The sequence below is a fragment of the Rhipicephalus sanguineus genome, unplaced genomic scaffold, assembly GCF_013339695.2.
Source record: "Rhipicephalus sanguineus isolate Rsan-2018 unplaced genomic scaffold, BIME_Rsan_1.4 Seq225, whole genome shotgun sequence".
Classification (NCBI taxonomy): domain Eukaryota; kingdom Metazoa; phylum Arthropoda; class Arachnida; order Ixodida; family Ixodidae; genus Rhipicephalus; species Rhipicephalus sanguineus.
Genome location: NW_023614810.1, coordinates 795,963 through 809,519, shown reverse-complemented (window position 1 = coordinate 809,519; position 13,557 = coordinate 795,963). Strand labels below are relative to the sequence as shown.

The following is a 13,557-nucleotide window of genomic DNA, read 5'->3' as shown; positions in this document are numbered from 1 at the left end:
GCGCTTTCTAAAGTTACGTTTTCCCACGCTGAAAGTGACGCGGGCTTGAAAATTCTTGATTGTGGGGCCGTTTCGGCGCAGTTCGGCGCAATTTTTGCAATTTTTATGCTTTTGGAGCAGCTTGGCGCAGGAAAACGGAATCTTATCAAAAATGCACAATATGCGCAGCTGTCTCACCCCTGAACAACACACACGGGAAGAAGGAGAACTGTTCGGGGGTCTCGCTTCTGTGTTCAAATTCATCCAACAAACCCAAGGAAAGCATATGGTTGTTTGTAACTGCGATGTAGTAATTATGAAATAAATTGAAATGGACAAAAAAAGACCCTTTCTGTCCCTGCAACCACCTTGTGCAGAGAACCTGTGCCAGGTATGCCTCCTGGCACAAAGAGTGTCCCACACTCACCGCCTGGGATACGAGCGGCACAGGCTAACACATCCCAGGGACACAGAAATACCAAATAGAGTGGACGGTTCGAAGGTCAAATCCCACTGACTGTCCAATTTAATTCATTTCAATCTATGTCATAATTATTACACTACAGTTAAAAACAACAAGTAATGTTCCCTATGCTTTTCTGGGCTAGGCATGTGTGCACAAGGGCGGATATAAACTTACGGCAACGGTTGACCCGTTTTTGCCCACGCCGCCCGAGAGAATGACGGCAATGTCCGTGTAGCACATGATGATGGAGACAGAGAGCGCCGTCGCCACGGGCAGCAGCCGCAGTTCCACATTGACCAGCGGCAGCTGAGTGGCCACCGTCAACATTGCCAGAGGCCGTGCAAGCACCAGGCAGGAGGAAGGCGAAGAAGCATAGGCATCCATTCGCAGTGGACAGAGAGAAGAGGAAGATTGTTAGTCGAAAGAGGAGAGCCCCGAGGAAAGTTCCATTTCGTGAACACCTGCTAGATATCCAATGGACACCCAAGTAAGCCAATATGGCTTTAGACCAACCTGCAGATACAATCCACTTGCTCGATTGCTTTAGCTCTAAAAGAGCCACATATTGTTTGCTTCCTTCCAGCTTGACTTTTTCATATTCTTTAGGAAAGCTGAGGAATGGGAGTCTGTGATCACAAAAAATGCACAAGCCCTTGTGACACGATTTAAATTTGCGAGAAAAAGGTAGACCATTTGTTTCACTGTCAAAAGGGAGCTCAGACTGTTGCCAATGCATCCCGTCCCTCCATATCAGAGTAATCACTGTCAACAGAGTTCCCGACGAAGGTTACGAGGTCAGAAACCTGTTTGCCAACCACCCATGCAGCACCTGCTTCAATCACAGGAAACAAGTTTGATTAGTAAGAGAACCGAGCTGCGAAGCAGCACAGGCACACAGAGGTCAGTCTGACGAGGGCGTTCCGTTGGCGATGACACTGGCCGACTTACGGCGACTGTCGAGCCGTTCTTGCCGACTCCGCCGGTGAAGATGGTCCCCGCGTAGCTGAAGAGGGCAATGCTGCCAGCGGTCAGCCCCGAGCAGAGAGGCAGAAACTTGAGTGGCAGCTCAATGAAGGGAACCTGCACAGCCGGCCTCTTGGTTGCTCTGCCCACCAGCTCTGGTGGACACAGCCTTTGCAAAAGGCTAGGCTACGGCATCGTCACTGTGCCCTACTAAACAACTGCAGAACAATGGCAATGTAATATACCGTCTCAAAGGTGGCGTTAACAAGGGGCACAAAAAGCGGCAGACAGATATATACTGGGGGTGCAATCATTAGGCAGGGTAAAATTTTTGTGAGAAGAATCAAGCTGCAGCTCGGTATTTCACGACCCACCTGTAAGCATAACCAAAGAATCGGGCCAAAGAAGGCCTACCTTTATATTGAGTTGCTCTACGGATGGGCATCTTGAATGCTCCTGTCTATGCTGCCTTTTATCGGTGCCACACCCTATCGAAGCTATTCAGTAGAAATCGCACTCTGCCCCAAAAAAATATATTTACCAGTGTGAACGAAGCTAAAAATTGCACAACACAAATTGACCTTTTTCACAACCGGTACAGCGCCTCCAGTGGCAAGAGCCATAAGCAAATACGGTGACTCTCCAGTCGGCGTGATCGGAGAGTATTTGATGGGGGCCAGCCTTACTTAACAGTGCCCAATAATGTGGGTTAATTGCAAAACTATAGTGGATTTCCAAGGCAATCTTTGCTTGCGAGCCTTCACCCCTTCCAACCCGTTTTTCTGTCCCCACAAATAAAACTCGAGGACCTGGTAAATAACTATTTAAGCTACTCTTACAACACAATGTACTGAAGTGCACAGACGAGTGATGCAATTGGCTGAAGCCATTTTGGAGCAGCCAAAAGCACATCACATAGCAGGGCTTGTGGAGAAGCTAAAGGCTCATTGCACAGTGGGAAAATTGAACTAGTGAGAACTAAAACAGCTAAATAAGGCGGAAGTCAGCAGCATTGCATAACATTTCCATGCACTTGCAACGTAACTGCCTACAATGCAGTATGTTCTTAATCCCATTTATCCTCCCATAGAACTCCATGTATCCGCATACAGCTTATATAGCGCAGCCCCTGAGAAGTGAGGTGGCGAGAGCGCTTCTCAATGTTCAACGTCTGCGGTGTTGCATGTGCATGTGCAACACTCGCGTGGTGGTTCGTGGTCACCACTGCTTTTGACATCGCGCCTGGAAAATCAAAAGCATGAGGAACTTTGATTGCCGTTCTACGGGGAAGTCCGGCACATTAACAAGGCTTTGAAAAGTTAGTCGGCAACATTCCGATACAGTGGTTTTATTTTTTTTTTGTTCATTTTGTCAGCACCACAGATCTGCATACATTAACCTTTCAACATTTGCAAATTTAAGCGAATGTGAATGCTAATTTACATCCCAGTCGTACGACTCAATTCTCGAAATGGCACAACTGCCCATTTATCACATCTTGCACATGTGCAGCCCTTCAAAATGGTGTTTTGGTTACAGTACAGATATTCACTCCTCCGGCGACTTACGTTATGAGCGGTCTATGCTGTAATAGTCATGTAGCCCAACCAGCACTGCACAGGAGTGCACATTTTCCTTGATCTACGCATGGTTACAGCCCCTGCAGCGTAACGTGTGCCCATGGGTATCGAAGATAGATGTCACTCGCAATTTTAGGACGCATGCTTGGGCGCTTCGACTCGGTTTCATTTTCGAAATATGAAAACAAGAAAACGCCATCAAGAACCTTCCTCAACAAAGTGATAGGCCTGCTCCACCCATCTCGAGGCCATGCAATGAGTCTTTGCCACATTCACAGACATGAAAGCAAATTGGATTACCGTATTTACCCGCATTTTGTGCCCTCACATAATTTGTGCACCCCTAATATTTAGCCAGCTTTACTAAAAAAAGAATATTTACTCGCATATTTTGCACTCAACACCCCGCCCAAGCCAGTCTGCCAGCACACGCGCACGGAGAGACCTTGGACTGCCACACCCCAGCACCCCTCACTAAGCAAGCGAGTGCAGTCATACACAAGATGGGCTGCAAGTGCAAAGTCTCTTCTTCCAATTACTTCGTTCTATTCTCCAAAAACCCCCGAACTATGGTCCCTAGAATATTATATTCTAGGGACCGTACCCAACACCCAAACCTGTTCACGGGTTGTCAGAACTGCTAGAGCGTTCTCCCCTGCGAGAATGCATGCACGCGACACGGCATGGACTATTTTCCGCATCGGAGGTGTGCGAAGGCCAATTGCGCCAACTTTCCCCCTTGCTGCCCCTCCTTCTCTGCGTCCGCGCCATGTCCGCGCTGCAACGCAGCCTTTGTTGATTTTGGAAGTTTAGGTTTCGCCATCAGCCAGCGCTGGGCTACAATAACTATCGGTGAAATCCAAGCTCACTGTTGTAGAGCTGGCCGAAGAAAATGGGAACCGTGCCACCGCCAAGTGCTTCTGTGTGAATGAGTCAAGTTTGGTACTGGATAAAGCAGAAGAGTTCACTTTTAAAGACGATAGTCTTTCTTGGGATACTTTTAACACAGAAATTTTGGTCTGTCTGTTGGTCTTTCTGTCACATGATTCAGCTACCTGGCCAAAGTTTAGGCACTTGCTGAATGCCAGCCATCTTGAACTGGTAGCTGCATTCATACTTGTGAACACCACTGTCGATCAAAAAGCAAATATACAGTCAACGTCCGATTTTTCAGACTCTCTAGGGACCGCGGAATCGTCCGAAAAATCAGGCAGTCTGAAAAAACGAATTCATGCTTTTTTATTCCGGTCAAATTGCTACAGCCACGTCCGAAATAGCTTTAATGACTCCCAGTACAATTATCAGGCATTTTGGTGCGCGCCCAGGCTCTCACAAATACAATCGGTACCTGCCGCGAACCTTTGCATCTCGTGATGAGCGCCGCTGATAACAGCAAAGCACGGTATAGATTACGGTTATCTCGCGTGAAGCGTTTGGAAAACGATGACGCGGAACACAAAGACTGTGGCGGACGAGTGGACGAATCGTCGGACTTTCCCCGATGCGTGTGCGCATGTAAACGATGCGCACACACATCGTCGAATCTCCGCCGATACGCAGCATTTGCTGCCTTGTCAAGCCGATTGTTTCTAGTTGTGTGCAGCACATCGCCAACTAAGCTGACGCCGTCACTGTACTGTTGCTGTATACAGTCAAATCTCGTTACAACGAACACCACATTAACGAACATTTCAAATTAACGAACTTTTAAGAAATCCCGTGCCGACTGCTTATAGTTTCAAAGTAAAATATTTCACTACTACGAACTTCAGAATAACGAACATTCAGAATAACGATCGTTATTTAATTCCCGTGTAATCTTTACAACACCTCAGTACTACGAACTTATATCCCGAAATGCGAGGATTCTTAGATTTCAGTGTATCGGTCATGGCAGTCGGAGCTGTAAGGTAGCAGACGACGCAGCGCGAAGAGCGGACGCCCTCCCGCGAAAACCTGAGATGGCACGGGAGGAGAAAGACGCGGGCGGAGAACTTTTTTTTTTCCCTTCGTTGCGGAGGCGACAACGCATCAGGTTTCGTAAAGGCCCAACCGCATGCATAGCGCGCGACTTTCGAGCGAAGGCGACTGCGTCAAACGGGCTCCGTCGCGCTGCTCGATTGAAAACTATTGCGCGCACGCAGGCAAATTACGAAAAAGATTACGAGTAAATGAATGACAACATGCCAAATTTATTATTGTCTTGTTTGAGATAAAGATGCCATAAAAGCGTTTCGGGACTTCCTTTTTTCGCAATCTTATGTTTAACCGCGGCAGTAGTATCTGCTGTGATCCCATGGGGCGCCCGGAAGCGTACGCTGCCTACGCTACGTCGCACTTTGCAAACTGCGTTATGTTGGGGTTAGTCCACGAGGCGCATCTCGACAACGTTTCCTCTTGCTGTCATAGAACGTTTAAGAAAGCCGCAGCGCCTCACGTCGTTGCTTCGCAGGGAGAAGGGCTACCTCACACGACGACGATGTTGACATTGCAGCAAGCTACCACCGAAACATCAAAACGAACCGTCGATCAGAAATAACGACAAAATACGGCCGCTCCTCGTTCTCCGCGTGAGATGGGGCTGTAAATAAGGTAGTCTATAACTTGCATTCCTTGAAGTACGCGCCGATTGGAAGCATCACGAGCAAATTGCAACCGAAGCGAGGGTCAGAGATGCTGCCATGTGTTGGATATCGTCATGCTCACTTCCGGGCGACAAGCGATGTTTCCTGGCTTTCCAGAAACCTGGGATGCTATCGCGGAACGATTCTATTTCAGATTCCAATGCCTTTCGTGCTTTTCGCGCTTGGCCAGTGGTCAGAACGACGGTCCGTCCGCGTTATCAGCGCGATCAGCCAGCCGTGTGGAATCGGAAATAGCATCGTTTCGCGATTGCACCCCTGCGACAAGCGACGGCGATGGATGGCCCTCCGCGACAGCAAATCCTGTCGGCCGTCGCTCAAAACTCGCGTGCATGCAGTTGGGCCTTAAAGGATTGCAGCGATGACATGGACGACGATGTCACGGTAGCACCCGAAGATCGCGACGAGTCCGTGTCGGCCACAGATGCGTTGGACTACTTGAGGAAACTCCGCATATTCATAGAAAAAAGCGGAACAGCGACCGAAGCGGCGGATAAAAATGCGGACGGTCTAGAATCGTTCGTGACGCAGAGTTTGTGCTGCACCCGTCAAAAAAACGATCACGGACTATTTCAAATAAACGTGCCTTGTCTGACGTTCACGAGTGCATTGTTGTGAGAAACGAGTTCAAGGACGTACCGTTGCAAAGGTAGGACGTTTGCGTTACTGAAATTCTATTGTTATGGTAAATTTCTGGGCTTTCACTATAACGACCTTTCAGAATAACGAACATTTTTCCGCGGTCCCCTGAAGTTCGTTATACCGAGATTTCACTGTAATACGCATGCATTTATCATGAAAGGGTTCGTGATGCGCAATTTCTTCCTGACCGCACACGGGCGCGGCAATGGCGAGCTGGCTTTGTCCGTGAAGGCAACGTGTCTGTGCGGCGCACTTGGCGGTCTCGCACGAGAGAGGCAGCAGGAATGGCGGCGCGGCGCGTTTGGATTCACGCGTATTAAATGCATGCGGTACGCATGCAACTGCGCTAGGCCGTATGCACTACCGAGCAGTTAACTGAAGATTCTTATCGTAGGGTTGTCAGCGATTAGGCCGTACTGGCGCGCTTGCCCAGGCGCCATCACGCCTCCCTGCATTTCTGCTGTTTATCCGTAGACATCGCCGCACGGCACCTTGATAGCGGCCCCTTTGAATTTCTGGTCTGCTTCACCCCATAACGCTTCGGCATTGCAGCAAAGCTGACTTTCGGACTCTGCTGCTGTCGCAAACAGATCAACTCGCAAAAGCGCTGGTGCGAGCCTACGAGATGATAGATGCGGCAGAGGTGGGGGCTTCAAATAATGCCTTTCGGACCTGCAATTTGGGCAGAAAGTCCGAAAAATCGGGCGCGGAAGAGTTTCAGCGTCCGAAATTTCGGATGTTCTAATACATGGACGTCTATGGGGCTGGCGACGGTGCCGCGAAAGCGTCCGAATTTTCGAGCATGTCCGGAAAATCGGGCATCCGAAAATCGGCAGTTGACTGTATTACACATACCTGAGGCGCAATATCAATGCGCATGCATACATAGATACGCAATTCTAAAACCCTAGTGTTTCTTAGGCTGCACTGAAAATGCAATGCTATGCACGAAAAAGCCCCCTGCCGACGATATGGTGCTGCCACCTGGCAGTGGCCCTGGGTCTGCACAAGCTCACGTTTCCCGACGTATTGCCAGATGGCATCCATATCTCACGCAGCGCCTCCTCTATCATCTTTCGATGACATTTGCAGCAAAGCACGCAGATACACTGTCAATTTTTTAATAGAAGACCAGGAAGGAGAGCGTTCGGAGGACTGAAGCATGCAAAGTTTCCTGCCATTGAAGAATATCTTTTTAAATATGTGCGACAGCTTACGTCCACCAGTGTTGCCATGCAGTGGAACCTCGTTTCTCCCAGAATTGTCGAGAAGATCTTCAAGAAGACTGGGCAGTCGAACGTGCTCGATGAAACCGAGGACGATGCGCTTTGGGAGAGTGGCGACAGTGGCCGCGGCGATGATTCTCAGTCGGACTTCTTGACCAGTGATTCTGACTAGACCGTGCATGACCAGATCTGGTTGGTTAAAGTACGTGCTAATTCTGTTAACTAAACAAGCACGCTTCGTTTGCACTATAATTTATTATTATATATTTAATGTATTATACCGTGCGCATTAGGACTATATGTTGCGCATTATTTCAAATGTGTTCGCAAAATCTCCGTGTAATTTGTGCACCCCCTCTTCGGAGCTGCGAATTTGTGAAAAAAAAGGTGTGCAAATTATGCGAGCAAATACAGTACTCTGAGATCTGCTGCTTTTAGCGCAACGAACGTTGCCGGGGCATCTGCACCTCTGCTTTCGTCAAGAGTTGAGGGTTGCATCCCACGCTTCAGAATTCTTAAGGTCGAAGCTCCTCAGCACAAGACAACACCAGGGTACCGAAGAAGGTAAACAGTTCAGAGGTTGGGAGGCATAGACATCTTAGACCCAAGTATTCGGTGGCCCCAAAACCTGACAAAGCTGAGCTTTTCGTCAGAGGCACCGTCAGCAAGGCTGGAAGTGATCGCGTCATCCTCGAATGCATCGAAGCACTCCTAGCTAAATTAACAGGTATCCGGTGCCCTGACCTTTAAAGTGTGGTCGCCTTACTACGCAAGGACAGCTTCACGCTTCTCCAGAGGGAGAAAGAAGGAGGGTTTGTCGTGATGACCTCTTGTGTTTACAATGAGAAGGCTGACAGCGCTTTTCTTAGCAACTTTCAGTTGGCCGAAAACTTCCACCCATAGAAGGCAAAGAAGGAGGCCCTAAAATTGTGCGGTGATGCTGGCCTTTCCAAGATGTCAGCTTCACCTTCTTCACCATGAAAACACACAAAGAGGGTGATTGTTTCTGAAGCTGGCACTTGGCAGCGTTGCTTAGGTCAGGACCTGCAGAGGGGTCTTTCTGTGTTACAAGTCAATGACCCGTTCATCGTTCATAATAATAATAATTTTTGGGGTTTAACGTCCCAAAACCACGATTTGATTATGAGAGACGCAGTAGTGGAGTCCTCGGGAAATTTGGCTATCTGGTGTTCTTTAACGTGCACCTTGTGGGAATCGAGCACGCCCTCCTCTTTGGTGCCTCGTTCCCCAGCTAGCGCGTGTGCTGGCCCACGCGGCTCGAGCGCCGAGAACCGCCGTTAATCGGCGACATGGCTACCGTGGCTACGCCGCCAGGTCTTTTTGCTAGGTGCGAGCCATACGTTGGTCTTCCCCGCATGGGCCACGCGTCTGAACATGCTCACGCCACCAAGCTAGCTTACGTCACTGCGCAACACCTGTCCTCATTGGCCACCAGTGACAACCCCCTTCCCCCTTGAGCTCGCTTCTGTCTGGCGCTGGCTTGCCCGCGTCAGATGCTCTCAGGCCCGCACGAGAGGTTGGCGCACTGCCCTGGCAGGCGGCTTCTCGTTCGTGTGCTCGACTGCTGCCCTTTGTGTGATGGTCGTAGCACCGCCAGCAAGCGTACTCAATTGGTCTTGCGGAGTTACCCCGACGGCCCGCAAACCCGTGATTGTCGCACTGTGCTGCATCTTGGGTTAATAAACCCATGTTTGTTGACATCCTGCCTCGAGTGCTTTTTCTGCGCCATACCGGAGAGTCGACAAACCTGGCCATAGCATCTTTGTTCGCTGCGGCAGTGGAGAACGTCGCGTCCCTTGCCGGTCGCCTCGTAGGGTAAGCGTCTCGCAAACCTATCTCCACAACCTAAATCCCGTTCATCCTTCGAAGACCCTCAGAAGTGTCAAAGATTTTGGAGCAGTCAAGCCCTCAAGGAGTGCAAGCATTCTAGGTGGACATCTAAGACCTTTATTACTCGCTACCTCAGGCCACTCTCTCAGATACCTTACAAGAAGAGATTGAGAAGCACGGTCCAGTTAGTTTCCAAAACGCCGTCGGGACCAGCGTCTCCAGGTTTTTAGAAATTTTGTTCTTTTACCTCAGCAACACGGTCGTAAGACAGGAAGAGCGGTTTTACGTGCAAAAAGAGGGTGTGTGCATAGGGTCTTGTATAGACCCCATCTTGAGCGACCTGCTCCTGGCAAAGTACGACAGACGCTTGGAAGAAACTGCGATCCAATGGGTGAGTTTTCCACTTCGTCGATAACTTCCTTGTTTTATTCCACGCGAACCCTGACGAAGCCAGTGTCACAGCAGACAAAATTTACAGCAGCTTCTGCACCAACTTCCCATGACTCTCCTTCACCAAGGAGCTACCTGAAGGCGACAAATTACGCTTCCTCAACCTCTCATGACTCACCTAGACAACCAGCATACCTGCTGGATTTACACTCCACGATCGAAGAAAGACCTTCCACCATTTTCATCCCATAACTTGAAGCTCGTTAAACGCACCATCGCACTGACCGCCATGAGGAATGCCTTAAGTTGTTCCTGTCCCCATCAAGTTGCTTCAAGTGGACACGTTGACAAGGGCTGGCTTTCCAGAGCAGTTCCTGGCAGGACTGGCAGAAGTGGTCCTAATCGAATCCAGGTTGCCAAGAAAAGAAGCCCCACCAGACAAGGCTAAAGCTTCTATGGCATCTCCCACTGGGGGAGAAAGGTGGCTGCACGTGCGGGAATAATAGTGGTTCACTCGGCGCCTATACACTCAAACCTCATTATAACAAAGTCACATCTGCCACGAAAATAACTTCGTTATATCCGAAAATTCGTTATAAACAATTATTTTTAACACGGTCTCTATAACAACACTATTCTTTATTTACTTCGTTATAACCGATAATTCGTTATATCCGTGTTCGCTATATCGAGGTTTGAGTGTAAAACTAAGCTCCCTCTGCAAACGAGTGAATGCGGCAAGTGGCGAGAAACTCGCGTGCCAGAAGAAGCATGCCACTCGCTTTGTTTCCTGCAAGACGGGAGCAGTGTACGAGATCCTGTGGAGGCTTGTACGTTGGTCAGACGGCCCGGTGGGTGAATGACTGCCTGCGAGAACATGCCAGCAATCTTAGAGCAAAGACCAGCAGCTACAGTAGAACCCCGCTGATACATTTTTGAAGGGACCGCAGGAAACAAACGTAAGAGACGGGAAACGTAAGAGCCGAAAAACAGGAAAAACGGCAAAATATTAGTGGTACAGAATTTTATTTCAATTCTTACAAGCAGCACGAAAATTGGCGCGCTCAGCCGCGATCTAGTCGATGGATAGAAACGCGGAGCTTAGGACGGCCTTATCCACAGAAATGTAATCAACGTATGTGATTTTTTTAACACCAACAGCTGTAGGTATGAAAGAACTAAGCACACGCAATCACGACCGGCGCGGCGAGTCCGACCGCGAACCGCACGCACGACCATGCGAGCTCCAACCAGCTCGAACTCCTCCCGTTCTCCGACAAATAACGATGATGATGAGTCTACGCCAACGCGATGGCAGAAGTGAATGCCAATCTCGAAGGCCTTGCTTTCGCAAGCAATTACGTCATACACGCCATGTTTGTGCAATGCAAATCTCAGAGGCTATGCTTTTGTCAATAGTAAATGCCAATCTCGAAGGCCTTGCTTTCGCGAGCAGTTACGTCATAGACGCCATCTTTGCAATTCGAATCTCGAAGGCCATGCTTTTGTTTGCATCAATTGAAAGATTCTGTTGCTTGCACCTCTCATGCGGAATATTACGGTCAAACGAGGCCAAGCTGCGTGAAAATGCACCATGGCCGCTCTCTTTGGTAGTCACTCAGTCGGCTCCGGGCGCACTTCGCGACGTATCATACGGGAACGGTCCGACAGTTACGACGTAACAGCGGGGTTCCCAATACATTGTATCCTATGGGAGCTATGCCAGGACCGGCGGAAAACGACGTAACAGCCGGGAAAACGCAGCAGTGAGGAACGTAACAGCGGGGTTCTACTGTATTTGGCGATTCATTGCACTAGGTGCGGCTGTAGCCCCGATTTCCACCAGACTCGCATCGTTCGCAGATACCGAGACTCCCAGCTCCAGAAATCTAAGAAGCCTTTGTAATGCGCAGGGTTGGGTCAGCATGTGTCAGTTCACCTTCGATAGCGTTGACTGACAAAGAGATTAGCTTTCTCCACCATTAAGTCCATGCTCTGTATAGGGTAGGACGCATTCAAAAACCCCTTCCCCTCCTCTCATGTGAGAAGCGTACATATTTGGTAGTCACCGCTTGGTCCTGTCTGTTTCTTTCTAGGTCCTAGCTTTTCGCACTGTTTTCCCGTCATGAAGACAGTGAAAAAAGTGACATCTCAGATGCCAGCAATGTAATAAGAGCGTCTAGTGTAAGCTGAGTCTCTCACCTTGGTTGCCCAAATGTCAGAGCCAAAGATGGCAGAGATGATGTGGATCATCATCACCGAGAACTGCGCCTCCGTCACATCAAACCTGCCGAGAGAAAGAAACGGGCACGGATAATAAGCAATGCACGAAGTTCCAACAGAACATGACAAACAGCAGACGCTTATGCTGGGGCCACTTAAGAATTGGTACCTGAAAACAGCAGCCGTAAATGCTAGAACACCTGCTAACAGTAGCATTTTTGAGACAGTTGACTGACCACATCTGAGAGACTAATTTTGACCGTGCTAAGGACTCATGACTATGGCCACTGAGAAGCAGTTCATCCTGCAAACCTCACAGCATTTCAAAAACATGGCTGATCCCTCCGTCATAGGAATCGGTATAACATGAAAGTGAAACGTGTCTTCACAGAAGTAGTGCTTATTGTGTAGTGATATATGAGAGCTTCTACAATGTCTATTGGTGTTTGGCAGCTATAGACGATTTTCCGCAGCTGGTTTGTTCAATGAAACTAGATGGCGCCACCGCGCTGTGGCCGTCCCCCTACCGTGGCCGTCTTCATGGCCATCCCCCTGCCGTGGCCTTTCGCAGCGCTCCTCAATATGTCTCCATCCGCGTCGCGTCGTCTGCTCGGCGTTCCCATAGCGTCTGTAGCGTCTGCGCGCACGCGAGTAAAAGCGAGCAGACGGCAGCTGCGGAAAAGTAAACATGGCGGCACCTGTGGATGCAGTTTCCTTCCGCCTCGAATTTATCACGTCGTCGTCCTGCGCTGTGTGGCCCGTAAGTTCAAAACCTACGCATTTATTTGCTTTATATTCGCGTCCTGAAGCTTCGAGAGCAATGTTCTCGTCGGTATTTTGCAGTGTTTCCAAGATTCATTCTCATATTGTCGGAGGCAAGGCTTAGCAGGCATGGCTAAATAAACGCAGCTGATCACAATAATAAAGACAAAGCATATCTGACGCTTTTTCTCCAGCGTGAGCTGACTCAAAGCAATGGCCGATTTTGCCATTCATTTATTGCTGGGAGGACAGCGGGCAAGTAGCAAGCGCCAGTTCGGATCGAAGCGGGCTGTCGCGTCTGCATGGATGCTGCCATGTTGGCTTGTAACCCCAGCTACTGGCGGTTGCTAATACAACAATTAAAGGCATACACCATAAATACGAAGTAGATTAAACATATCTCTTATCGTTGTGGCGTGGTACGTACCAAACAAACGCAAATGTCTCAACGTTTTCAACTTTGAGGCGATTACATGTAGAACTATATTTTGCTGCGCAAGCATGTGACTTGTTTAGACCCTGCTGCAACCAGCTTGTGTGGTACGGCCACGGCCGCATCGCTTGCCCAATGCGTTGGCTGGGGCAAATGGCTGGGGGGAAGGCCAGTTACGATCACGTGATCAAACATGGCAGCGCCCGTGCGCCGCTGCGGAAAATCGTCTATAGCACCGCTTGACGTGGATGCACCCACGTTGACATCTAGTGGCACGTCTCCATCGCGACTGGCGCCCATGATCATGATTAAACCGTTGAGGTAGCAGAAGTTGTGAACATATATTTGGACACAGCGAATCGTGAATCCCGCATAAAGGTGACATCAACAAGCTCATAAT

The 13,557-nt window shown here is 49.2% G+C and overlaps 1 pseudogene; it reads right to left on the bottom strand.

Annotated features, from left to right (window-relative positions):
- Positions 1-13,557, bottom strand: part of LOC119376788 (cholinephosphotransferase 1-like) — an 81,362-nt pseudogene that overhangs the window by 43,572 nt on the left and 24,233 nt on the right.